General features: G+C 39.4%; 1 protein-coding gene across 19 annotated transcripts in view; it reads left to right on the top strand.

Annotated features, from left to right (window-relative positions):
• foxp1b (forkhead box P1b) overlaps positions 1–26,912 on the top strand; it is a 478,263-nt gene that overhangs the window by 167,110 nt on the left and 284,241 nt on the right. For 14 of the 19 annotated variants that reach the window (XR_011962055.1, XM_072582560.1, XM_072582555.1 and 11 more), the window contains one exon: positions 6,114–6,186. The exons of 2 other annotated variants lie outside the window; for them this stretch is intronic. The gene's annotated coding sequence lies outside the window, so the exon portion shown is untranslated. Of the gene's footprint in view, positions 1–6,113; positions 6,187–8,348; positions 8,373–9,290; positions 9,315–9,455; positions 9,693–26,912 lie in introns of those variants that run through there. 3 more of the 19 variants (XM_072582557.1, XM_072582564.1, XM_072582563.1) reach the window with 3 other exon arrangements.

Here is a 26,912-nt window from a genome sequence, read left to right as displayed (position 1 = left end):
TGTAAACTCAGTTGCTGATTTGTGACTCAAGAAATAGTCAGACTATTAATATGGGATAGTGCATGTCCTACGATTGCCTTGGATTTTGTATGAATTTTAATGCATTTTTTTTCCGTTGGTGCTTTTCAAATGTCATATATAATTTTCTTTTTACAGGTACACTGTACATTTGAAGATAATACAGTAAAATACATTTTTGCTCTTTTTATGCATCATGTGAGAATTAACCCTTAAAGTGTTAGTTAAAAGAAAACATTTGCTCAGCCCAACCTTCAGGAGTTCCTGTTTGTTTGTTCATCAGGGTGAAACATCCATAGCTAGTTATGCTTCAGCCACTACATGGGCCTTGCAGCCAGCATCAAGTTCTTGTTTCTAATCAGAGTAGTGACAAAATGGATCTGTTTTTGCATTTTAAGTTTCCACTGAAAGGGGATTTGTGACTATTGCAAAAAAAAACTGTTTATAACAGTGAGGACAAATAAGATGTCCACACTTGAACTAAAGGAACCCATCCCCTCACGTACATATGTACTAAAGTTGCATATTTGTGGCTACTGTGTCATGACTTGGTTGCTGTCTGAAATTATAGGCCAACAGATGTTCAGAGATTGACTCAAATATCTCACGTGGTAGTGCACTTAGCAAAGTGCACATTAGGCGCTATGCAGAGTTTGAGGTTGTGAGTTTTTTGCAAGAAGCTTTTTTTTTCATTTTGATCACAGTGGCAGTTTTTTAAAAAAGTCATTGGTAGAGCAACCATGTCGTTATTTCAATGCCTATGTTGGACAATTTAATTCTTTGCTGTTTTGCTGCTGTGCATACTTACACTGTCTTTGCACTGCAGCTAATACAATTAGCTTCAAGTTCTACAAATGGGTTCCTATAAAACAAATCCTGCTCTGCTTGGATTGTAGGAGAAACAGAAAATGAAACAGCTGGTTGCCTTACATGTTGTTTAAGTTATTTGGTGATAACTGAAAATAGTTCTATTTTTACAAACACTACAATATTATTGATGGATTTTCAAACCATTTGTTTATACTCAGGAAGTATAAATCATCCAACTAGTCCCATTTGCTCTTGCTCATACCTTCAATCTGAAATCTTAAACAGCATGACATCTTTCTTCTACAAATCTACTTGTAGTCGAAGGAATAAGCTGCAAACAGAGTCTGAACTCGGAGGGACCCGAAATGAGAGAACTCCAATTAGTTCACAAATACCTGAGTTTTACCTAATTTGGATAACTTTAAACTTTGTTGGGCCCTCTTGATGGATGTAAGAATCTAAAATTTACATTTGTGCAACAGATGTGCAATGAGTTGGGAGTGGGGGGTGGGGGTTGGGGGGTGGGATTGGGGTGGGTGAGAAACTTAAGGAAGAAGCCTGGGATTTAGAACAGTTAAAAGGGTGGGACATAACCCTCGCCAAACATTTTTAGAGTGACTTGGGTCACGTTCTTTCTCAGTCATTACATTTATTCCCTTTCTGTTGCTGGAAGTAAAATAGGGATGAAGGGAAAACTTCATAGCCAAATCTTCCAAGATCACTAGAAAATCTACACTGTTCCTGCCACACTAACTGAATAACTAAGATAACTTTCATTCAGCTTGGTCTGTTCTTTGTATCGATGCAGAATTGAGCAAAACTTTGGATATGTGCGTAAGAACTCGAAGTTTATATTTAGGCATCAGCAATATAACGATTGAGTGAGAAACATTAAGGTTTAGGTGAAGGAGCAGAGTGGTGAAAGCAGCAGGCCAATATTTAGCTTTCTTTTGATCCCCTCCCTGACAGTAAGCTTTGTCAATACTCACAGGATAGCCCTAAGTTTGAATTACTAATCACTGAAGGTCTCTCCCTTCAGGATGACACATAAATGGCTGGGAAGTTAAATGTGACTTTTTTTTCTAATAATCTGACCTGTCCATTACTTAAGAAAATGTTTCCTTAATGAATGTTTGGAGTCACAGAGATGAGGAGCAGGCTATATGCAGATGCAGCAAAAGAGACCATATAGCTTTGTAGTAGAGCAGGCCTATATTATAACAGCCAGTTTGAATTTTGTGCAGTTCTTGCAGCTGCCTTATTAACTAATATGACTTCCTATAGCACAAATGTTTGCATATCTGCATATATCAATTAGCCAGTGATTATCAGCTCAGACCTCCACTTAAGTGAGAGTAATTTACCTTTCTTTGGTTAAGCCTGAATTGAGTTTAAGGTTTTGGAGGGTTTGTCGCCATGAGAACTAATCTTATCTTACCAAACTCACTCATTAATTAACCTATGGTGTCTTTCATGTCTGATCTCTGCCCTATCACCTGGAGATCGTGGTGGATAGGGTGGTGCCAACACAGGCCTTCCTCCTCTCCCAAGACCAGCAGTGTAGATGTGATGTCAGCCTGGTTAGAGTTTTCCATTAAAGTTAGAGTAGTCTCAGCCATCATGATGAATGTGTAGAATTGCAGGAAGAATGTCAGGGTAAGTTCCAGCATCTTCTCTCTGATTCTTCACACTAAGCCTGAATCTGCAACTGTACCAACCTCCTGGCAAGGTCCGTACTCTATACTGCTCACAACACCATATCCACTTGCTCTCACCCACCCAAACCCCCAAGACTACTAATCCTGCATGCCCTCTATGTGCTGCCTACTCACTTGCTCAGCACACCTTCCCATCTGCACAAACAGTAGTAGCTGTGCTATCTACTTTCATTGTCTGTAATACTTGCCTCTTCTCACTTCATGAAGAAGACAGCCCACAGTAGGGCAGAAGGAGTCAAGTGTGTGGCCCATCATTTGGCTCCTTGGCCATTATGAGGAGAGAATCCTGACTCTTGAGTGCCCAAGAGAGGACCTTAACTGGTATTGGAGGCTGTGTGAGTGCATTAATAGCAAGTGAAGAGCTCAGAAATGCAGTGCTGTCCACTATATGAGCTGGAGGCATGTTTCTGTATGCATAGTGTCCAGACTGCGACATTACAATGATAGTTACCAGTGCAGCTTGAGGTGCAGTATTAATGAGCAGAAACATCCTGCAAGTGAATCAGAGATGTATCTTGAGAGACCGCTGAGGCTGGGCACATCAGTTATCAATGCCTGTGAATATAGGGTGCATGTGGCCGGTGCCCATATTTTGTGTTCTGAGATGTTGGTGCCTGGTGTCCAATGTGTTGGCTGATTGTGTGAAGCAGAAAGGTAAATCTGTCAGGTGCTCGCTGTGGTCACGTTTTCCCTGTGTCTAGCTTGGTTGGCGAGTTTAGTAAGATGGGGGCCTGAATATTAATGAGGCGAGTTGGGCTGTTAACATGGTGGTTACGTCCTTCAGTTGGCAACTTACCTGGTGAGAATCTAGCCATGATGTCTGTGAAAAACATGAAAGATAGCACTTATTGCTCCTGATGTTGAGATCAGCCTCACTGGACTTATCATCCAGTTCTGCCACTCCAAGGCAAAGCCAGCCATCTCATTTGGGATAAAAGTTAAAAATTACCGTCTACATTTCTAACATTCTCCAGTTGGAGAGGAACACATTGTCGACCTAAAATGTTAACTCTGTTTTTGCACAGATGCTGCCAGACCTGTTGAGTATTTTCTGTTCTTACTCCATTTTTTCCAGCATCAGTAGTATTTTTCTATCAGCTCAATTTGAGGGTCTACACTTGGCCAATCAGACTGAGCTAACCTGTCCCATTTCCATAGCGCCCAGTCTGTCATGGTTCATGGTGACTTTTCTCACACAGAGTCCTGTGCTCATCATCTGAATATGTATCCAGTCTCTGTGGTGCCAGTCTCATTCAATCGTTTGGCAAGACAGATGGAAGTACTTGTCATTACCAGACATTCCAGAGTTCACACCGCTAGTGCTGTATTTTCATTCCGACTGCACACTACTTTGGATGCTGCTCGCAAAGAACTGCCTCTTACAATGTGTCAACAAGCCACTACATTCAGGACATGGCCCAAGAAGGTTCCTTAGTTCTGCTGTATGGTGGAAATAGTTAAAAGTTCTTAGGCCCAATTTTAGCTTTGCACCAGTGAAAGTATTGTGAGTGGGTTATAAATGCATTGAGATTAGAATTTAGCCCAGATCACATCTCTTCAGAAAAACAAAGATGCAGAATAGTCGCAGTATGTATTTATCAGGGAAATTTCCTCACATTTAACTGTGCAGGTGTCCACATATATGCAAGAGGCAAATTTTAACATGGAGACAGTGAGGACTGCAGATGCTGGAGATCAGAGTCGAAGAGTGTGGTGCTGGAAAAGCATAACCAGTCAGGCAGCATCTGAGGAGCAGGAGAATTGACGTTTCGAGCATAAGCTCTTCATCAGGAATCAGAAAGGGGGCTGAGCGATAAATGGGAGGGGATTGGGGCTGCGGGGGGGAGGGAGAGGGAGGGGGAAGGTAGCTGGGAATGCAATAGGTGGATGAAAGTGGGGTGAAGGTGATACGTCGGAGAGAAGGGTAGAGCAGATAGGTGGGAAGGAAGATGAACAGGTAGGACAGTTGAAGAGCACGGTGTCGAGTTGGTAGGTTGGATCTGGGATAAGGCAGAAAACGAGGCATTCTTCCTCTTTGACCCTCCAACCACATGGGATCAATGTGGATTTCACCAGTTACCCCATTTCCCCTCCCCTACCTTATCCCAGATCCAACCTTCCAACTCAACACCACTCTCTTGAACTGTCCTATCTGTCCAACTTCCTTCCCACTTAAACGCTCCGCCCTCCTCTCTGACGTATCACCTTTACCCCCACCTTCATCCACCTATCGCATTCCCAGTTACCTCCTTCCCCCTCCCATTTATCTTTCAGCCCCTTTGGGTCACCTCCTCATTCTTGGTGAAGAGTTTATGCTCGAAACAACGACTCTCCTGCTCCTCGGATGCTGCCTGACTGGCTGTGCTTTTCCAGCACCACACTTTTTGATGCCATTTTTAATATGTCTATTCAAAACAGTCAGTTGTGGCTTTAATAATGTAAACTACATTTTAATATGGCCTTCTTGTATACAAAGTTCAATCAATTCCATGCAAAGCAAATTGAAATGCAAAATACTATACTGTACCATATCTTGACGAGCCAGTCTCTTGCAGGGAGAAACAAAGTAAAGATGTCACAGGAATTGCATACAACACATCTTGGCTTCATATATATGCATATTAATAGAGACTGACGACTGAATCAGAGTGCTAAATGATATTTCATACATTCCATTTCACATTTACAACCATTTTCTATTTCTAAATTTTCTGTCCAATGTCAATAATCTGTGCTAGATATTTAATAAATGAGAGATAGTGTTGGGAAATACAGGCCTGAAAAGACAAGATTCCTGCCAGATTTTGTTTTATTTCACCTTGGATGCCTTTTCATGTCTCTTGAGATCTTAAAGTAGAAACAGTTGCTGTTACTAAACTTTGAAGTCAAAGAGAAAAGCAGTATGCAGTGAAAGCATTGCTTTTCAGGGCAGCTCGCTCAAGCATTGATGTTTCGTGTTTGAGGATTATACAGGGAGAAGAAGCTGTGGGCTTGTATACACAACTAGAAAAAAAGACAGATTTTCTTTCCTCCTTTCATTTTGCATTTTCATTTAATTTAATAAATATGGAAGCATGTAGCGTGAACCTTTACAGATGGCACCTGGTTCCACCCATTTTATTTTGCTACTGTGTTGCAGGATTTTACTCGTGTAATCTGTATGCATGGGTTTTACTTATAGTACAAGAAGAAAGGACTAAGTTCAGTGATACATGAAGTGATTTGCACTGTAAAGAAGTCCAGAGGCATCTGGAGTTAGAAAGCATAATCACATGAAAAATTGTTTCATCTGCTGTGTTTCTCACACATACACACACACACACACACACAGGCACAGCAGTTTGGACTTGTTGTGAGAATACCTGGCACTAGCTGGTACTGATAAGCAGCCGTCCTGTGACTTCATTGTTTCTATTAACTTTACTGCGAGTCATTTGCCATTAAGTACAATTGGAAGCGCTCTGTTTTATTTATATTTGTACGTTGCTGTGTGGTGCCAGTGAAAATGCTGAGACATGGTAACTGCAATCAAACAACCAATCAGACTCTATCATTTTTTGTCTCCAGGGTAAGAAGAGTTATTGCAAAGGTGGCAGTAACAGAAGATTGCTTTAAATAAGCAAGTACTACTAAAAAGAAGGTAAATAAGAGGTTTGTTCTTTATGGGAGATCCCTTGTATGGAATTTACAATGCTCGTTTAATGAGTAACTTTTGTACACTTGGTTTAGTAAAGCAAAGTATTGGAGAATTTTTTAATGTCTGTGTGTGTGCGCGCGTGTGTGTGTGTGTGTGTGTGTAAAATACCCATAATTATTCACCAGAAATATGCTTTAAAATAATTGGAAAACCTGTAGAGTCCATTTTTATTTTAAATGCTATACCCTCTAGCTGCACTGAGACATCTACTTGGAATTCAGCTGTCTGTTTTATAATCACCTTTTGTCAGAAATTAATAGTCAGTTAAGTGCCATAGCAACGGTGATGTAACCATCAAGCAGTGACTGCAGAAGCTTGTGATGTAGGCACCCATTAGTGCTGTTGTCCATCCGACCTTGCTAGACTAGAACATTAGAAACAAATTTACGTGATCTATTAATTTTAAAAGAATCTAAGATGCAAAAATACATCAAAACTAAATACTAGGAGAAACATTTTTAAAAAATTTGATAGAATAAATTGTGCTACCTGTTCTGTTTCATGTATTTATAATACTTTGATTCTTAAGAACTTTATTTAATCCCTTTGCCTGGCACAGAACATAATAAACAACTTGCTAGTGCTAAAGTGCCACATGGGGGTGGCTGCTAACAAGAGAGTTTAATGTTTCTGCCACTAGCAGTTTTGTCGCTGTATTTTTCATGAGTTGTAACTACCGGTAATGTACTTCGGTAGCTCCAGAGCAGTAGTTAAACATAGTGACAAGCTAAACAGCCCCCAGGCCCTTGCATTAGGAATAAGAGAACACATAGAATGTCACGTTGCTTCAGAATGATTGTAGGAAATAGAAAAAAAACTTTAGAATGTTTTGCGATCTGTCAAAATAGTCGTTGCTTTTTTTTTAGCAATAGCACAGGCAGGACTAATATATCATTAACTGCAGTACCTTTGAATTTTTATTGACACCAATTCAAGAAACTATTGGTGCTTTGGTGAAGGATGTGGGGAACAGATGGTGAGATGTTGTGGGAAGAATGGAGATTTTGCATTGGCTTCATTTTGTCACAGTGAAATTTGTGTATCTGTAACATGTACTTAGTTCTTATTGAAAGGAATTGAGAATATTAAAGGGATATGTACTTGATTGTGCACTTTCTCAATTTATTGCCAACCATCTGGGCAAAAGGCCGTTTAGGTTTAAAATCATTATGTTTTCAAGATTGTAGTGCAGTACATAATTCAATATTTCTAAATGATACATTAGTTCCCATTGAAACAATGTGATAGTTGTACGAATTCTCATTCTTTTTTTCAGATCTCCTCGTGGTCCTGCTCCTCCGTAACTCTGTAATTGCCACCAGCCCTAACACCCTCCAAATTATCTGCATTTCCTCAATTCAGGCCTCACGAACGTCTCAGATTTCAATCATTCTGCTATTGCCATTGTCTACAGTTAAAGCCCTCACCGTTAAAATTTCCTTATTAATTTTCTTTCTTTAAAACTGTCTTAAAACCTTCCACTGAGCCACTTTTTGTCATCCTTTCTTCTAATATCTATCTTTTGTTATTTGGTGTCAACGTTTGCTTTATACTGCCCCTGTGAAGTACCTCAGATTGTTTTGTTCTGTGAAGCTGCTATATGCATACAAGTTATTGTTGACATAGTTTTAAAAGAAAAGCTGGCGAGATTTTACGTGAACTTCAGTTAAATTAACACCAGTTGAGTGCTAAGCAAAGATAGAAGAATAAATGACTTTTAACTTAAAGGCAGACAAAAAGCTTCTTAAAAACCATAATACATCTGCACTACATTTAATCAAATATAAAAAATTGAAATGCTCATCTAAACAGACTGGAAGTTGGAACGGTGTGGTATCGTTTATTAGCTTAAAGAAATTGCCTTTTATGAGAATCTAAATGGTACAACAAAGTTCCAGCATGACATGATTCACTGTTTATATTTAAAGTCTTAACTTTGGAAAGCAGTATCTAGCTGTCTGACTCTTCTGATTTTGTTGGCTTGTTTAATATTTTTTGCTTGTAATTGCACAGCCAACTAAAAAAGGCTGGAGCATCCTGCACTGCATGTGTAAGAAAACATCTGCAAGATCCTAATGAAAAAAATGCCCTTTCCAAACCTGATCTTGTCTACAAAAAAAAGAGTCAAGGTAATGTTAGTTGAGTGTTAAGATGCAGAGAGTTGGCCATCATGCCTTTGAATTTGTGAACTGATACTTGTTACCTTGAGTTAATGATTCTGATATGTCTGCGTGGTGCATTAAGCTTTATTCCAGCACTCTGGTTGGGGTGTGCATTTTTAACTTAAAGTGACCAGTTTTTGTGCAACATCTTCCCTTCAAATCTGAAAGTGTATTTTTTGTGTGGTGGGAGTATGAGAAAATGAATGAATTTAGAATTTTTTTAACACTTACATTGATTAATAGAGCTACTGCATATGTAATTTAATGATCTAAACATATTTTTCTCTCACAGTAGAGTATTATTAAAATTGTACTTGTTTATTTTGCATAAAGGTTTGAAACTTGTCTTAAGTTGTCAAAAAATTTCCAACATAAACAAAGCATGTTTCAAAAAAGCTACACAGTGGGAAAGGCTAAAAGAAGACTGACAAACACCATTAGCTGGAAAAAATTCCATTTCATTGCAACAATGTTATTGTTTACTTTACCATACACATCCTAATATGGTTACCTCCCTGTAGAGGCAGTATGCAGGCTTTGGGGGCCCCCACAGGGAACATTTTCTAGCAGCTTGTGTTTAGAGAGCCGGCAGTGTGGACAATAAGAAACAAACTGTACAATTCCACAAAAGGCTGCCCGGAAAAAAGGTGTCATATAAATTCTAACCAACTCTCCTCCACTGGCATTGGGCACTGTGTGTGTAAACCTGTTATTCCATGCTGTCCAAGCATTACAGTTCCCTCTAGCTGCTGTAGTTTATATGTCTGGCCATGTGAATCACTTGTGTCTCTGTTGCACTATAGAGAGCTTTCAGCGATTGCCTTTTTCCTTGAGATGGAGCTCTGCTTACACCTCAGTTGAGTTATCAAGAGTAGTGGTTTGAAGGTTCCTTTTATTAGGAACATTAAGGTAAGCATGCTGATTTAGGCCTGAACCTCTGTCACCCCTCATGCTACTCACCAAAGACATATCACAGTGATTAAATACTGATTTTGTGTATCATTGTCCTCAGTCGCCAAAACAATCACAGAGCTGTGCGTTTTGTGTTAATTGCCAGTTGTGGAAAAAAAATGCCATTAGTTCTGAGCGTGATCGGGCTGAGGTGTACTCACTGTAGTGTAAATAGTGCTGTAAATACTTGCTTGTGTTGGCAGTGACTGTCAGCTAGTGCTGAGTTTATTCATGCCCATCTTTTCTCATCTGCTTGCAACTCATCTGAGACCTCACATCCGTTCCAAAATCCTCATGTTACTGAGGCTCGCAAGTTATCTGTACACAAGAACAAAGGTAGGTTGTTCCACAATGGGACACTGTGGGAGGGACAAGTGGTTTTTGGAGGGTTGTCTTCCTCGCGCTTGACGGTTCGACCCACAGTGAGAAAGGTTTAGAGAGAGGAATTAGCTACCAGGACCTGTATCAGTGGAAAGAAAGTGAATTAGACAACTGTATTTAACTATTGCCTGTGTGAAACTCCTTTTCACCTTTGCATTCTTCATAACATTTTACAGAATTATTGAATAGTACAAAATTAAGTTCAACTTTTTAATTTAACATTTATAGTCACATGTGTAAAACATGTGGTAATCTGTAAAACAGAAGGAAATAGAAGGTCGTGATTCCAAGGTCCAGTTTTGCAAAGTTATGCTGGACTTGGGTTTTGATTGTAAACTTGTTAATATAAATTTGAACAGATGTTCTGTAAAGAAGTGGCGCTTCATGTTGACTGTTTATGTGAAGGAATGTGATGTAGGGTGTTCCGTTGTGGTCATGCTTTTCAGCTGTACAGCTTGTAGATCCTGATAATCTGCAGTACAGAATACTAGGTTTCTTCTTTAATTACACTGTTTGATTACTGTGAAAAATTGACATTCAGATTAGAGCAGCTCCTGGCACTCGAATTATTGGTGCTTTAGTAAAATGTATTATAGAAAGATGTAACTGGTTGACAAGATACTTTCAGTTTATAAAAGTTAGTGTGGTTAAAATGAGATGGGTTTTACTGTAGTAATTATGCACCAATTATAGTAAAATATTTAAATAGATGCCAGTAATGATGTGACTGGCTCAGATATAAAATCTGTTTTTTTTCTCATACAATTATGCTTATTTCTGTGTCATTTTTGTTTTTGATTCGTATGATTATGAAAATGCGGTTTAATTACTCCAACCAGATATTTCTTTCCAGTGAAAATTTGGTTTTTAATACTGATTTTGAAGACTTTTGGATATTCAAATTCTTTATTCATTATTGTAAGACAAAGGTTTCATTTCTGTCAGTTGATTGCATTCTGTAGTCACCAAAAGCAGCAAGGAGGTAAAAACTGCAAATGCTCTTACATAAAAAAAAACTATGTATGTGGTGTTTGTGCAATGTACTATTAAAACAGAAATTTATTTTGCTACTTATTACCCATGAAGGCACATTTGGACTTGGTAGTCTCTAATTAGAAGTGAGATATTAACATTTCATAGGGATTTATGTTAGAATGTGGAATGGCGGGCGGCTGCTTCCTCATTATGAATACTCTCTGCATGTAATGAGGTCCATCATTAGTTGATGGAGTGGATTTGCCCCAGCTCTACCTTGAAAGGCAGATAATTTACATAGTTCTCCAGAGCTTATGGTTTAATGGGTTCTTTAGTGAATAAAATGAAAAGCTACATCTTTAAATTTTGTATCATCAGCCTTTTGGTAATTTACTGTTTCAATTTTGATTCTGGTAGCTTCTTCAGCATTAGAATTTTAAAAACTGATTCTTAAGCATATATTTGTTTAGGGTGTTTTCATTGGAGTGTACATGACAATTACAGCTGTTCATTAACAAAATTGGGTATTTGTTTTAAACTTTAACCAATCACTTTGATATGCTAATTATGGTGTAATTTAATTTGAGCCCTGTAATGATGATGCCGTTATTATGGACATAAATGATGCAGTTAAGCTGTGTAATCTCATTTGCATACTGTACACGCCAGTAAATTAAAGCCTTCCTAGACAGCTTCAGCTTTAATTTTCCACTTCTTTTCACACAGTGCCTTTTGAGTTGCTTTCTGATGAGCCCACTTTCTAGTAGTGGTGATGGTTGTTTGATGTGGAGAGTAGGCACACCACACTAAAGCTACAGACAATATGTAACAGATAAAGGAACTCATTATATACCAAGTGTTTATTTTGAGGATGTTTTAATAGGTGGAGGTGTCTTGAATTAAAACATTGCCGTCGCTGGTACAAAGAGGGGTTAAGTACTTTTTGCCAAATCATTTTCATATTCTCATCCATTCCTTATTTTTTTGTAGGGATCTGCCGGGAAAACAACATATTTTATGAAGTTGTTTTGTGTCCATGTCCTTTAGTGGGGGACTTTATTTGTTGTACCATAAAGAATATGATTTTTCTGCCAACCAATTTTCTCTGTTAGTCACTAATTGGCTACATAAATCTTGATGTTGAGAATGAGGAATGTTTCTGTGTCATAGAGTGTAATCTTCACCCTTATTTACCAATTCATTAAGATTCATTGATGCAGGATCGGTGAGAGGAAATGACAACATAAATCAGACCTCCAACATAATGACCCTAATCAGTTGGGAATAGCTAGAAATGTCATGATGAACTATGTCCTTGTATTACTGCCACTGTACATTGTCATTGGTGTGCTTTATGAGTTGGACGCATCCTCCTGACACCAGCTGTATTTAACAAAAAAGAGTTGTTAAAAACTGATTTCATTAAAGGTGGGAGCTCCAGACAGGGTACTTCTGTATTTAGCCTTGTGCCCTACAACTCCATTTCATCTGCTTAACAGATTGCAATTTAATATACGTTTAAATAGATGTAAACAGAAATCCCAACTAGTGACGATGTTGGTTCAAGGATTGCCATCTAAATAGCATAATAAGGGATCAGCAGAGTCCCTGCAAAACATCATTAAGACATTGCCATGTTCCTTTGTAAGTCAGCAATCAGCAAGTGAACATCCCAAAGCCAGGAACAATGGATTCCAGGTATAGATGTGTATTTGTTATGAACTGTTTTGTGCATTCAATTCTTGAAGAAATGATTTACAGATTTTCTGTCTTAAGTGCAGTGATGTTACACCAGAAGATGATTGTTGTTTGCATGTCTTGGGTAAAAAAAACTGATAATGTTTTGAAAGTGTTAACATGTTTTTCAGCGCTCAAAAAAAAAACTTTTAAAAGAAATTGAGACATTTTTTTCTGAAATATGAGATAGCTGTGCAAGATTTGATATGAATCTAACAATGTTACTGTTCCAGCAGAACAAGATAAGTTTTCCTAATCTTGACAGGTTTGGATGTATTCCTGGTTTTCATTTGACAGGCTAGACTCTGAGATTTATAACATATTAATCAACTAGCTGGAAATAACATACAAACATTTTGCCATAGAATATCCCGTGCTGTATGCGCCAATAAATATCTGTTCCATGATGAAAGCATGTTTTTAACATTTGTTGAGAACTTGTAGAGAAGGAGACTTAATCTAAATCAATTATTTTAGATATATTTTCACTGAACTAGGTTTTGTGTATGTAGGTATGTTTCCATGTGGTAGCTTTGTCTGTTCTGTCCTGTAATAACAAATAAAATAAGGTTGGTTTGGTTTGCTAGTTACAGAAGATAGGAATAGAATATATATCCACTGTTGAGGAGAAATAGCCTTTATACTAAGTAGCTTCTGATTGCAGCGTACATGTATAATTTTTTAAATATAATTTGGCTTGAGCATGTTACCACTGGGTTCTGTTTTTGCACTTCCAAGCTTGCACACTGCCAGCTTGCAAATTTCTTCTCATTCTCAGGCTGACTAGGTATATACTGCCATCGGTGTTTCTTTTAATTTTCTTTCCAGCTGTGCAAGTCTCTGAGATTCCTGCGCAGAGACGACTTCCAGAACCAGAAGTCAAAACTGCAGTCGGTATGCTGCTGCTGATCGCCTAGCTCAGAACTTTGGAGCTGCGCAGCTTAAGGGAATGCTGACTGTCACCTGCATGTTCCACTGTCAGCCACACATCAACCTGACCTGGAACTATCTCAGTATTCCTTTACTGTCACTGATTCGAAATCCTGAAACTGTGTTCTTACCAGGAATATGTGTACTACCCTGTGGACTGTAATGGTTCAAAAAGGCAACTTATCACCAGCTGAGGCACGTAGTGAAGGTTTTTGTCTTGTGATGATGCAATAGAATTTGCAAATGGACAGAATATGTTGCAATCATGAGTTTTTGATCTTGAATTACCCATGAGCTTTTATTTTGGGGGGGGAGGTGTGCGGCTATAGTTCACTGTTGCTTTCTCCGTCACAGCGTCTCCATTGACTTGCCAGCCAATCGTCATACTTTTCTACTGTACTTTGTGACATTTGGAGTTTGGTTTGTCCAGGAGTGCAAGATGGAAAACTTCATCAGCAAGTCTGCATTTTCAGCAATACATGTTTTAAATCGTCTTTACTAACTGGATCACAAAGGACCTTTTTACATCGTTAGTTTACCTGCAGTAAATAATTAATTTAAAAAAATCACATATGTGACTATATAGGCTGAACAACTGGTTTTTGTAATCCAGTTGATTTCCAGTTCCAATTTCCACGTGGTTTTAAATTGGCAATTTCTCTATTTGTTGAGCCAGTTTGCCAATAGTAGGTTTACAGTTTCGAGTTTTAATTGCCATTTCTGTTGTGCAAACATCACCAGTCTTGAGATTATCTGAAAACATGGCATGAACAAGCACTGTTGTTTATCTGATGCCGTAATGGTGATCATTGCTCATCTCACTGAGTTGCTGCTTGTACCATGTGTGCACTGATATGTTTTGATGCCAATTCTGTGAATATAAGTTATTTGACAGTTTTGGTGAACCAAATGTCAAGCTATTCAATTGGTAGCACTCTTGTCTCTGACTCGAAATGCTGTGAGTTCAAGTCTTACTATGGGTCTTGAACAAAAAAATCAAGATGACACTCCAGTACAAGACTGAGGGATGCTGCAGGTGTCACTGATCTGTCAAGTTTCCTGCAACACCACCATATTATCCAATACCTTTTCTCCAAAAATCACACAAAGTGCATTCTAAAATAACTTCAACTTACTTTTTATTTTCAGGTACTATTTTGTTTTTAATCCCTTTGTTAAATTTTATGCTTAAAGCCCTCAGCTTCTCCCAAAGATGTGCCTTGATATTTTTACCCATAACTGTAAGTGTCAGATGGATATACATTGACTACTTGAGTAGATGCAGTGTGGCCAACATCATTACAAATAACCAGTTGAAGAGATGAATTTTTTTGGTTTTGATCACTTTGTCTAATTATTTTTACAAAATTATTTGAGGTAAAATTGGAGGATAAAGTTAAAGAAGCTTTAGTCAATTCAGTTTATGAAATACTTTAAAAAAAAGAGTGAGAGTGTATGCATGAGAGACAGAGAAATTAATTCCACAGCCTTTATGGTTTTGCCTTGAGTACAATGATCAACAGTAAATATACTAAACAGAGAAGGGGAGAAAGAGAATAAGGACTTTCCTCTTGTTCATTTACATTAATTATTCAAAAGAAGAAGTTAAATTTTGAAGGTGGGGTAGCCATCTTATTCCTTCTGTCATCACATGAACTTGGAAAATGTAAAACTTGTCTTTTTGATAGTGACTGCTTCTTAGGTCATATCTATATCTGAAAAATAGGCAGGCCAGTCTAGTTTAAGTAGCTGTCCACGGGCAACATGGCTTTGCGTGTTTTGAGTCTGTCCTGTGATATTGATCTTTTTTTGTTGTTGCTGCTTTTATCCAGATCTAATACAGGGAGAGAGCCTTCAGCATTTTTTGTCTGTTCTGAGGTTTGATCTTCATTTCACAGAGTTTAATCTTTTTTCCTTCCTCTCCTTGTACTCTTCTCTTTTTTTAAGTAATTATGTAATATCGTTGTAGACTGCAGAGTTGAAAAAGCATATTTCTAATTATAGCAAAGTGTTCCACATTTTGATATGTTCCAATGAAAACAACAGTTCTAATTTTCACTTTATGCATCTTGTAGTTTTTTTTGGCAAGAAGCCTCTTTGATCATCTCCATTGTTATGTTAATCAATAAACCATAGCTGTTCTTTTTATGTCTCTGAACAGGGTTTCCCCTTATTATGATGGTTTCAAAACATACAACTCTTTTTGGTGTTGAGTTTCCTTATAACTCTAACTCTACCTCTCATTATGGTACATCTATTGTGGACTACTCTATTCTTTATACAGGGAGAAGTCTAATTCTATATTCCAGGTGTAGTCCAGCTAATATTAATACAGAGCCATTGTACATCATTCCATTTTGTATTCAATCCTCTTGATATAAAATTCTGAATCTTTATTTACCTTTTTAATTGACCGACCCTGAACTTCAATGATTCATGACATTGACTTAAATATAGTGCATCCATTGTAGAAGAACACTTCAGGTGAATGAACCACTTTGAATGTGTGGCTACTGATGTTGAGAGGTGTACCTTAGATTGCCTAGTGTGATTTCACATTCTGGGATTGAATTATCTTCAAACGTGATGAAACAAATTAGATGTAACACACGCACAAAGAAGAAAGTAGTCAATGAAAATATGTATGAACACCAGAGGAGTCAGTTTAAAACTTATATTTTGATGGTCTGTTCTCTGATCCCAGGCTGAAGGGGTATGTACAGCATGGAAACAAACCCTTTGGTCCAATCCGTCTATGCCGACCAGATATCCCAACCCAATCTAGTCCCACCTGCCAGCACCCGGCCCATATCCCTCCAAACCCTTCCTATTCATATACCCATCCAAATGCCTCTTAAATGTTGCAATTGTACCAGCCTCCACCACTTCCTCTGGCAGCTCATTCCATACCCGTACCACCCTCTGTGTGAAAAGTTACCCTTAGGTCTCTTTTATATCTTTCCCCTCTCACCCTAAACCTATGCCCTCTTGTTCTGGACTCCCCGACCCCAGGGAAAACACTTTGCCTATTTACCGTATACATACCCCTCATAATTTTGTAAACCTCTATAAGGTCACCCTTCAGCCTCCGATGCTCCAGGGAAAACAGTCCCAGCCTGTTCAGCCTCTCCCTACAGCTCAAATCCTCCAACCCTGGCAACATCCTTGTAAATCGTTTCTGAACACTTTCAAGTTTCACAACATCTTTCCAATAGGAAGGAGATCAGAATTGCACGCAGTATTCCAACAGTGGCCTAACCAATGTCCTGTACAGCCGCAACATGACCTCCTAACTCCTGTACTCAATACTCTGACTAATAAAGGAAAACATACCAAACGCCTTCTTCACTATCCTATCTACCTGCGATTCCACTTCCAAGGAGCTATGAACCTGCACTCCAAGGTCACTTTGTTCAGCAACACTCCCTAGGACCTTACCATTGAGTGTATACGATCAGCTAAGATTTGCTTTCCCAAAATGCAGCACCTCACATTTATCTGAATTAAACTCCATCTGCCACTTCTCAGCCCATTGGCCCATCTGGTCAAGATCCTGTTGTAATCTGAGGTAACCCTCTTCACTGTCCACTACACCTCCAATTTTGGTGTCACCTGCAAACTTACTAACTATACCTCTTATGCTCGCATCCAAATCATTTATGTAAATGGCAAAAAATGGCAAACCCAGCACCGATCCTTGTGGCAATAGTGTTTTATCTATGAAAGACAGGCTCCCTTGATGTTGCATTCAATGTCTGTGTTACATTAGATTCCCGACAGTATGGGGACAGGCCCTTCGGCCCAACAAATCCATACCAACCCTCCAAAGAGCAACCCAGCCAGATCCATTCCCTAACCTCACATTTACCTCTGACACTCTGGGCAATTTAGCATGGCCAATTTACCTGACTTGCACACCTTTGGATTGTAGGAGGAAACTGGAGCACCCGGAGGAAACCCACACAGACACAGGGAGAATATGCAAACTCCACTCACACAGTCCCCTGAGGTGGGAATCGAACCTGGGTCCCTGGTGCTGTGAGGCAGTATTGCTAACCACTGAGCCACCGTGCCACCCTAACCCTGCTTTTCTCTTGAAAGGTGCTGTTAGACCTGCTGAGTTTCTCCAGCACTTTCTGTTTTTGTTCTGGATTTCTAGCATCTGAAGTTCTTTGTTTTATCATTAATTAGGATGACTGGTGGCTCAGTGGCATAGGGGATGGAACTGGGCCATTTGAGAGCTTGACTCAGATCACCAACAACTGTTATTCATATGGATAACATCTTCCTGGGGTCAGAATTAAATAAGAGCCGGTAAATCCCTTATTTGTACCCATCAAATTTGAAAAAGTATGATCTAGATCCAGGGCCATATGTTTGTAGAATAATCATTATTGTTTTTTTTGCCGATGAAAGTTTTTTAGTAAGAAAGATAATGTCAAAACAAGTGAGTTAGGATGACCAAAAGCAATAACTACTGTGGATGCTGTAAATCTGAAAGAAAACAGATAATGTTGTAAATAGCAACAGGTCAAGTCACATCTGTTGAGAGAAAAAGAGTCAATGCTTTGGGTTAATAGTCTCTTGGTAGAGAAAGTTTGACATGCAACATGTTTTAAGCAAGTGAAAATGGAGGGGAAAAATCCAAAGAACAAAAAGGGTCTCAGAAATCAGCTAGGATTCAGTACCAAAGGAATTGAGGTGCAAAAGTAAAGGAGATGGTATTGGGACAAGCTAATAAATAAAATGTGGGACTAGAGATGGTGCTGATACAAATCACAAAGTAAACACTGACAGCTGCAATTTGAGAAAATGAGAACACTATTTACACTCTGAAATTGTTGCACCCAGTGCTGTGTCCGGGAAGCTATCAGGTGCCAAATTAATAGTTTCTGTTTCTAAACATTTTGTTTCCCTTTACTGGAACAGTGGAAGAGGCAATGGACAGAGAGATCAGACTAGTCATTGGAAGCCTGTGGTCATGACTGTAGATTGAACAAAGGTATTCTGCAAAGTAAATGCCTAATTACATTTTGTCTTCCCAGTATAGCTGAGACTACATTGAGAGCAAGGGAAAACAGAATATTAAATTGATTTACTTCTTTATTTAGTGTTTCACCTGAAGTATTATTTGGTGCTCTGGATAGTGGAGAGGGAGGAGATAAAGGGCAGGTCTTTCATCTCCTGCATTTGCAGGTGTTAAGGTTGAGTTTACTGGGCTCAGGTTTACTGGGGTGCAGAGGAATTGATGAGTATATCAAGGTATTATGAAGGGAGCAGTACCTTTGAAATACTAGAAGGGAAGACGTATTCAGTATTGGAATAGTAGAGACCGGTTGGATGGAAGATGACGGCAAGGGAAACCTACTGTAATTGTGGGAGAGTTTGAATGGGTAAGAACAGGATTGGTGAAAGTTGAACAGACATGGTTGGGCCTGAGAACCACAGTGGAGGGAACTCCTTTGTTGAGGCAAAAAGGAGCATTGGCGTGTAGTGAAAATGAGATCACCATAACAAATGAATCAGTCAGTGAAACTGTGATAATAGAATAGGCCCCTCACAGGAAGCTGGTGGGAGGATTTGACATCGGAAGAGTGGGAGGTAGACCATGCAAAAGTGAGAGAAAGGTGGAAACTGATGGATGTCGATGTCTACAGTTCAGGATGAGAACAGAAAATGGCACCTGCCATGGATGACCCATGAAGGATCCCTTAAAGAGGGAGAAAATAAACTATGGGAGAAAACTACCAAGTCATATAAAATAGACAGTGGAGCTTTTTCAAATAAACAAAAAGGAAGAGAGAGGTTAAATGAATATAGGTCTCTTAGAAAATGAGATTAGGAAATAGTGATGCTAGCCAGGAAACGGAAGAGGATTGAATAATACTTTATGCCAATCTTCACAATACCGGACACAAATACGTTCCAAAAATGCTAAAGAGAAATGGATAATATAATCAAGCAAAGCCAGCATGGCTTAATGAATAGGAAATCAAACCTGAAGTGTTTACGAAAATTATTTGATGAGGTAACAAGCAGGATAATAAAAGGGAATGTTAGATGTAATTAATGTAATACATTTAGATTTCCCAAAGCTTATTGGGCTGTTTAATAAGATGGTTTTGGGGTCAGTACATTAGTGTGGATAGAGGATTGGCTAAGTAACAAAGACAGATTTGGGATAAAGGTGCCATTTTCAGGATGGCAAGTTGTAACTAGTGAAGTGTCACAACTATTTACAATATATATTAATGACTAATGAGTTATGCAAGACTCTGCATTTGCATGGATGCATACAGCTCCAACAGTAATTAAGAAGCTTGATGTAATCTGGGAGAAAACAACCTGCTTGATTGGGATCCTGACCATCACCTTAAACGTTAACTTCCTTCAACACTGATGCACAATGGTGGCAGTGTGTGTCATCTACAATGTGTTATGCCCCAATTTGCCAATCCTATGACTGAACCGGTCCATTCCTATGGCCTCTATCATGTCAAAGACCAAGGGTACCAAATGCAGGTGAACACCAACTACTACCATCTTGACTTGCAACTGCGTAGGTCTCCAAACGCAGCAAGCAAGGATGCCCTGAGGCATGGTATATTGGTGAGAGCATGCAGATACTATGACAACAGATGAATGGATACAGCTCAACAATCACTAGGCAGGAATGCTCCCTCCCAGTTGGGGAACACATCAGTGGTCAAGAACAGCTTCTGATCTTCAAGGTAAGCATCCTCCAAGGCACCCTTTGAGATACATAACAATGCAGAATTGGCGAGCAGAAACTGATAACCAAGTTCCGTACTGATGAAGGTGGCCTCAACTGTGATCTTGGATTCAGCTTGTTGACACTTCACCCATATCATTTGTGCGATCTTTTGATCTCTTTGCCTATAAATTCTGTGCCCGTGTGCTTCTCTTCACTTTACCTGACGAAGGAGCAGCACTCTGAAAGCTTTGCCTTCAAATAAACCTGTTGGACTCTAACCTGTGTCATATAACTTCTGATCTCGTCCACCGCAGTCGAACACCGACACCTCCACAGCATTGCAGACCTTCATTACCAGACCTTCATTCTTGTTGTAAATGCACAATGTGTGGTGTACCCTTCTCCCCCCCCCTTCCTGGTCCTCCCTATCCATGCTCTGTAATGTTTTAAGAAGGCAGCTCATTGCATCTCCTCAAGGAAAATTGTCATGGGGAATAAATGCCAGCTTAGCCAGTAGCATCCATATCACACAATCAGTAAAAAAAGGTGTTCGATGTGTCACAGATGTGGTTGGGAAGAGACTGGACAAAGAGAAAAAAGGTAAAAACAATGACTGCAGATGCTGAAAACCAAATACTGGATTAGTGGTGCTGGAAGAGCACAGCAGTTCAGGCAGCATCCAACGAGCAGCGAAAAAAGGTCAGGCAAAGAAGAAATGAGTTCTGTGGGGCAGGATAGGTTATATGTTTCCTTTCAGATGCCTGTGTATATGGCCATACAACAATTGTAAAGAACTACGCAAGAAAAAAAACAGGCTCCACACCCCAAATAAAAATTAAAGGGAACATTGCTCCAGGTGCTCAAGGACAGCAAAGATCATCTTGGCTTAAATATCCAACAGCTGTTTTATTCAACTCTGCTGCCTGGAGTTAGAGATTATCTAGAAATAAAAACCCGCCTTTGCAGCCAGTCATTTTTACATCATGAGTTGACCTGTGGCCGTATGTCAGAAGAATAATTAGGTCTGTTTTTGGCATTAGAAGTTGTTCCCAATCTGTCATCTCTGCCCTCGGGTGGCTAAAGTAGAGTATTTGAAGGCCAGGATCTCAAACCCGAAACTAAGGCTATTATTTATTGGGCAGTGGTGATTTTCATGCACCTGAGTGCTTCAGGAGACTTTGATAGCTTACAGTAGGCACCTCAGAATGTACTTGTCTTATCAGTGCTCTCAGAGCTTGCTGAACCAAACTGGAAGCAAGTCAGCCTTGATCCCAAGACTGCCTAAGGGAAAGGTCACTGAAAAAAAGAGATAATGCAAACTATGATTCAGCCCACAAAAGAGACTGAGTGATGCTTTGTTATGATAATACTCAAGTTGCCCTGATATTTTGATAGCCAGATAGTCATTGGAGCAGCACAGTCTTAAGTGCATGCTGGAACCCTGTGAAATCCAAGATGCAACATACTGCATAAAATTATGAAAACTGAAGATTCAATGCGCAATTCCACTGTGTCTATCTGGAATCCTCTGTGCTAAGGTCACCAACCCACTTCCCTACCCCTTACACCTTTGGGTAGGCCTCATCTTCTGTCTTGGACACTCCAACCACACGGGATCAAACGTCGATTTCACCAGTTTCCTCATCTCCCTTCCCCCCACCTCATCCCAGATCCAACCCTCCAACTTGACATCACCCTCTTAAACTGTCTTACCTGTCCATCTTCCTTCCTGTCTATCCATTCCACCTTCCCCTCTGACCTATCACCATCACCCCGCAACTGCATCTACCTACGACCTTCTCAGCCATCTTTCCCCAGGCCTCATATTTAACTCTCAGACACCCCCAACATTCCTGATGAAGGGCTAATGCCCGAAACATTGATTCTCCTGCTCCTTGGATGCTGCTTGACCTGCTGTGTTTTTTTAGTGCCACACTTTTCAACCCTTAAGACTCCTGAGTACAGCACCGCCTCCCAAAACCCTGCTGCACCCACTCCCTTGTACCACCAACCCCCTTTTGGCTGCCTCATTTGGCCTCTTGTACTTTTGTAATAAATAGGTATCTTGATGATGGCTCTGGCAATAGCAGGAGTTCATTTCCTGTGCACCAACCCAGGATTGCACAACACTGCTTCCTATAGTGACAATGCCATTTCAATTCAGGCGAACATTGCTCTTTCAGTTAGACCTCTGCCTTTCTCTGAATTTGCTTCCAAGTGCCAAAAATCAGAAATCCCTTCTGTACCATTTCCTAAGCCTTACTGATGGCTTGAATCTATTTGCCCACAAATGGCTCAGCACAAAAGTTTCAGAAGAGGAGGGAAATGGGAAGAAAATAGTAGACATTATCTGCACAAAAATTGATAAAGTTAACAGCAAGCTTCTGAAGCCGTACAAGTTGCCTGTGGATGGAGCAGGTATCAACTGCTAAACCTAAATATTCCATTAGCAATAGCTTGTTGTAGGTTCTGTCTCACAGTTAGTGATCAATATATATTTAAGAGACATACTCATCATATCATCACTGTACCATGGCATGTGACCTGGTGGTATAAAGCTGTCAGTCTCCATCTTACAGGGGTCACTTGCTACAGGAAGAGCTGAGGGAAATGTGCACCAGTATATCCAAATTGCACCATTCTAATACAGCATGGCTGTGATCTATATAGATACCAGGATCTGTGAGAAGTGGCAGTGGAATCTTTTGGTACCGTGTTACCCATGTCTAATTCCAACGTTACAGGCGCTAACATAATTATTGCCTTATTGGATAAAGGTACCCTTCTGAAGGTAAAAAAGTACATCACTGCATCTTCCGCAGATTGTGAAGATAGCTTAAATCAATAGCTCCTTTTCTTGCTTACCACCCTGTATAAATTTCTGAAAAGCAGTTTCGTAAAAAACTTTTTGTTTTAACAATACAGCGCAGAACATTGGCCCTTGATGTTGTGCTGATTTGTGAACTATTCTCAGCTTGTCCACCTACACTATCCCATCATCATCCATGTGCATATCCAAGGATTGTTTAAATCTCTCTAATTTTCACCATCACCCTCAGTATATCGACAAATTCCTTCTTACCTTACATGATTCTGATAAGATCATAAAACTGATGTCTGAGATTTGCAATATCATGGTCATTAATTATAAAGTTGAAGCTATTTAAATGACAAAATGTTACAGTTAGTGTTTGGAACTCTGTGATGGCATTGAGGAAAAGATCCATCTTTAAGTTATACAGATTAACATTGATTCCACAATCTATGCTAAGTAAACTGGTCTGAATCGGGTTATAATTGGCTCATTGTCCACAGATTAACTATTGGCCAGTGAGCTTTTCCAGTGATATATATTTGTGCATATTTAAGACAGAAATAAACCTTGCTGGGTTTTCTAATATAATCCAATAGCCGTGTATGTGAGAAGAACAGCTAGAATGAGGGAGAGAAATTTTTAAAATGTGTCCTGTCCAGCTTCCATCTATTTTGAAGATTTTACCGTTTTTACAGCTTTTACAGTAGCCAATATGAAGAGTATGTGACTTGTATGCCACTTCAATTATTGGATGGAATCCAAGGGTGAAGAGTAGAGGTCAATTGTTTGAGTACTGTACAGTTTTCACAAAATTGATCTACATTGGTCTTGCAAATATACTTGCTTTTTTTTCAGTATAGCATCCTTATTTCCTCTCAGTATGTCAGACAAAATAATTACAGGACAGAAGGGGGGATGGAGTTGAAATCATGTAACATCCCTGTGGTAAGTGAAATGTCCTGGCTATTCCAATTAGGTAGATACAACAGACAGCAAGGCAGTGGAATCTGTGTAAGACCATGTCCATTAGCAGGATAGCAAAGGTCACCAGACATTTCTATAGGTGATTTTTGCATCTAATTTAAATTTTAAGTTCAGGAAAATGGGTGGTGTATTATGTTAGCACATATTACCGTAACCTCTGAGTTCAAATCACAGCCAGACTGACTGAGTAAAAGTTTCTTTTATCTATTAGCTATAAGGCCCCAAGTGAAATGAATTTTGACAGCTTCAGTCTTGTGGGCCTGTATCATGGAACTGTCCAGAATTTAGCACTAGTTTTGCAACTCCTTTTACAATTTGTTGCAAGTTTGACTTGTGGTGATCTTTTTTTTACTGGAAGGCTCTGCTGTGGACCATTTGTGCAGAGTTCTGCTTTTGCATTGTTGCTTCCTTCCAATACTACTTGTGCCACACTTGATCCAGCTAAAATTAGTAACCTATTAAATTCACTTCTTGCCTTTTGTTTAAGGAAGGAGAATTAAACTCTTCGGGTACCTAGCATTTCTAGTTTGTGTGTACTATGAACCAGATTCAAAACACAATTTCTGTTAATCTGTCTATAAAATGTGTGTAAGATTCTTTAAGATTTGTTCCCAGGATATGGATGCCACTGATACAGTTGAATATCTCTCATTGCCCTTGAGACTGTAATGGGCGAGACAGAGTGACAGTGAGGTAGCAGAGAGAAGATAGTGGGGCTCAGCCTTGTGGAATGTTCATTCACCTTCTTGAATCTTCTTCCTCCAGACCTTGGCATTGCATTGACCGAGATGGTTATTTCAGACCAGACTGGCAGCGTCTGAAGTGATGTGCAGCGAAGGTTTAGATACAGCACCTGCAGTGTGAATATCATAAAGCCCTGGGACTGGGCCTTCCCACTGCTGCTAAGTGTGAAATTGCATGAGAGCGGCATCATGAAGAGTTTAGCAGCATGATGTGAGGGATGAAGATACTGAAGATGATTGCGCCTGAGATACGAACATGAAGAACTCCAGCAGTGAGGTCCTGCGAGTAAAATGGATGATCTCCAACAACCACCTTCTTGCGTGCAGTGTGTAACTCCAGCCAGTAGAGAGTTACCTTCCAATTCCATTTGAGTTCAGTTTTATTAGGGCTTCTTGATGCAACAAATGCACACTTGATGTCTTGGGAAGTCACTGTCATTCACCATGAGAGCATTTGAATTTTGCTGTCTTGAGGTTTAGGGCTAAGTGATCCTGGCAGAACTCAGAAGCCTCGCATTAGTCAATCAGTGTCAGATAACAGCAATGTTGATGATACCTCTTATCACTTGTCTAATGCTTTGAGAATTTGAGAACAGACTGCAGGAGAAGCTGTAGCTTTCTGGACCATGCACTCACTACCAGTGGCAATCAAAGTGCTGGCTACTCTAGGGGTCATTTTGGTCTCCAATGGGGGACAGAACATATGTTAGTAGTTGGCAGCATCCATGCAGCAGAATGGATGAGATAATTTTCTTTTAGCTAAGACACTTAAGATCCTCATAAACAGGACAGAGCAGTGAGATTTGCAGTAGTTATTTGGTTTCCAAAAGCCCAGCCTCTTACTTTGAGCACAAGGAATTGAAGGTGGTTTCACATGAGCCAAAACTTTCATGATTTTGAAAGAGCACCAGTCATTGAATCTGCAGCTGTCATGTGACCTTTGTCTACAAATGCTGCTATTGTGATGTTCGGGATGATGTATTCATTTAGCATTAGTCCATGATTTTGATCAGTAGGTCGATGGCTAGTTATTAAGAGACAAAGTATATATGTCATCATCCTGACTGATAAATTCTGTATGTTACCCTTGAATGTAGTGGAAAAGTCATGATCTGAGAACTTTGGAGTCTCCAGAACGGTGATGGATCAAGTTTTAGTGTGCTGAAACAGCAAATTCAGGGATCTAGAGAAATTTCTGACTTTTATGGTGAAAAAGACATGCTTTTGTTCCTGCACTGTCCTCCAGTTGTATCTTTGCTATCACATCATTGAACCATGAAACTCTTCAAATTCTGTAAGCATATGGGGAAATGATACAAGTTTTTCTTCTTGGGGTCCTGAAATACAAAAATAAATCAGCAGAACTTTTTTTTCTCAGGGTGATTTGACACATTTCTTTAATTACTGCAAATCTCAGACTTATCCTGCAGTTGGGCTGGTTATGCCATTAGCAATCTGAGTGTTTGGGCAATCTGTCAATATCAGCTGAGCTTTCTGAAAGCATGAGTATGTGGCCAGAAGAATTGCTTCAGCTACTGAGCATTCGAATATATTGGGGAAGTGTAACTTAGTTAGTCTAGCCATTACTTTTTAATGGTTAAAATGGCTTGTCTTTATCTCGTGCCTTTCATAACCTGAGGACAGCCCAAAGCACTTTACAGCTAATTAAATACTTCTGCAGTGTAATTATGGTTATAATGTAAGAAACATGGAACCAATTTGCACATAGCAAGGTTTGACAAACAGCAGAGAGATAGTGATGAGATATCCTGTCTTACTGATGTTGGTTGAAGGATAAATATTGGCTAGAATGCTGGTAAAACATTTGTTTCTTTAATAATATGCTAAAGGATCCTATATTTCCAACTGACTCTTGTTTTACCATTCGATCAGAAAGTCAGCACTGTTGATGTTGCAGGACCCCCTCAATACTAAGTTAGTGTGTTGGCCTAGATCTTGAGCTCAAATATTCAGCTTGTGACTTGATTCCATACCTTTAGACTGAGCAGTGAGTGTGTGGATAATTCTGAGTCTCTCTGAGCCCTGAGCTACATCCACTCATCTGTACTTAATTCAAAAGAAATGAGTTTGGATAATTTGTTATGGCTTGAGAAGGTAGATTTCAGAATGAAATGCTGCTTTTGTTGTCAGTGAAGTGAGAAAGGTCACAAGCGATGTACTTTGGAGCTCAGAATAAGCCTGTGTTTGTGGAACAGTATCAGGGCAGTTTGCCCTAAATCTAACTCATGTTTACTTGATCTGGGATTACTTCATGT

Source organism: Chiloscyllium punctatum, chromosome 12, assembly GCF_047496795.1.
Source record: "Chiloscyllium punctatum isolate Juve2018m chromosome 12, sChiPun1.3, whole genome shotgun sequence".
Lineage (NCBI taxonomy): Eukaryota > Metazoa > Chordata > Chondrichthyes > Orectolobiformes > Hemiscylliidae > Chiloscyllium > Chiloscyllium punctatum.
Note: the sequence above shows the minus strand (reverse complement) of the source record. Positions and strands in the feature narration are given on the sequence as shown.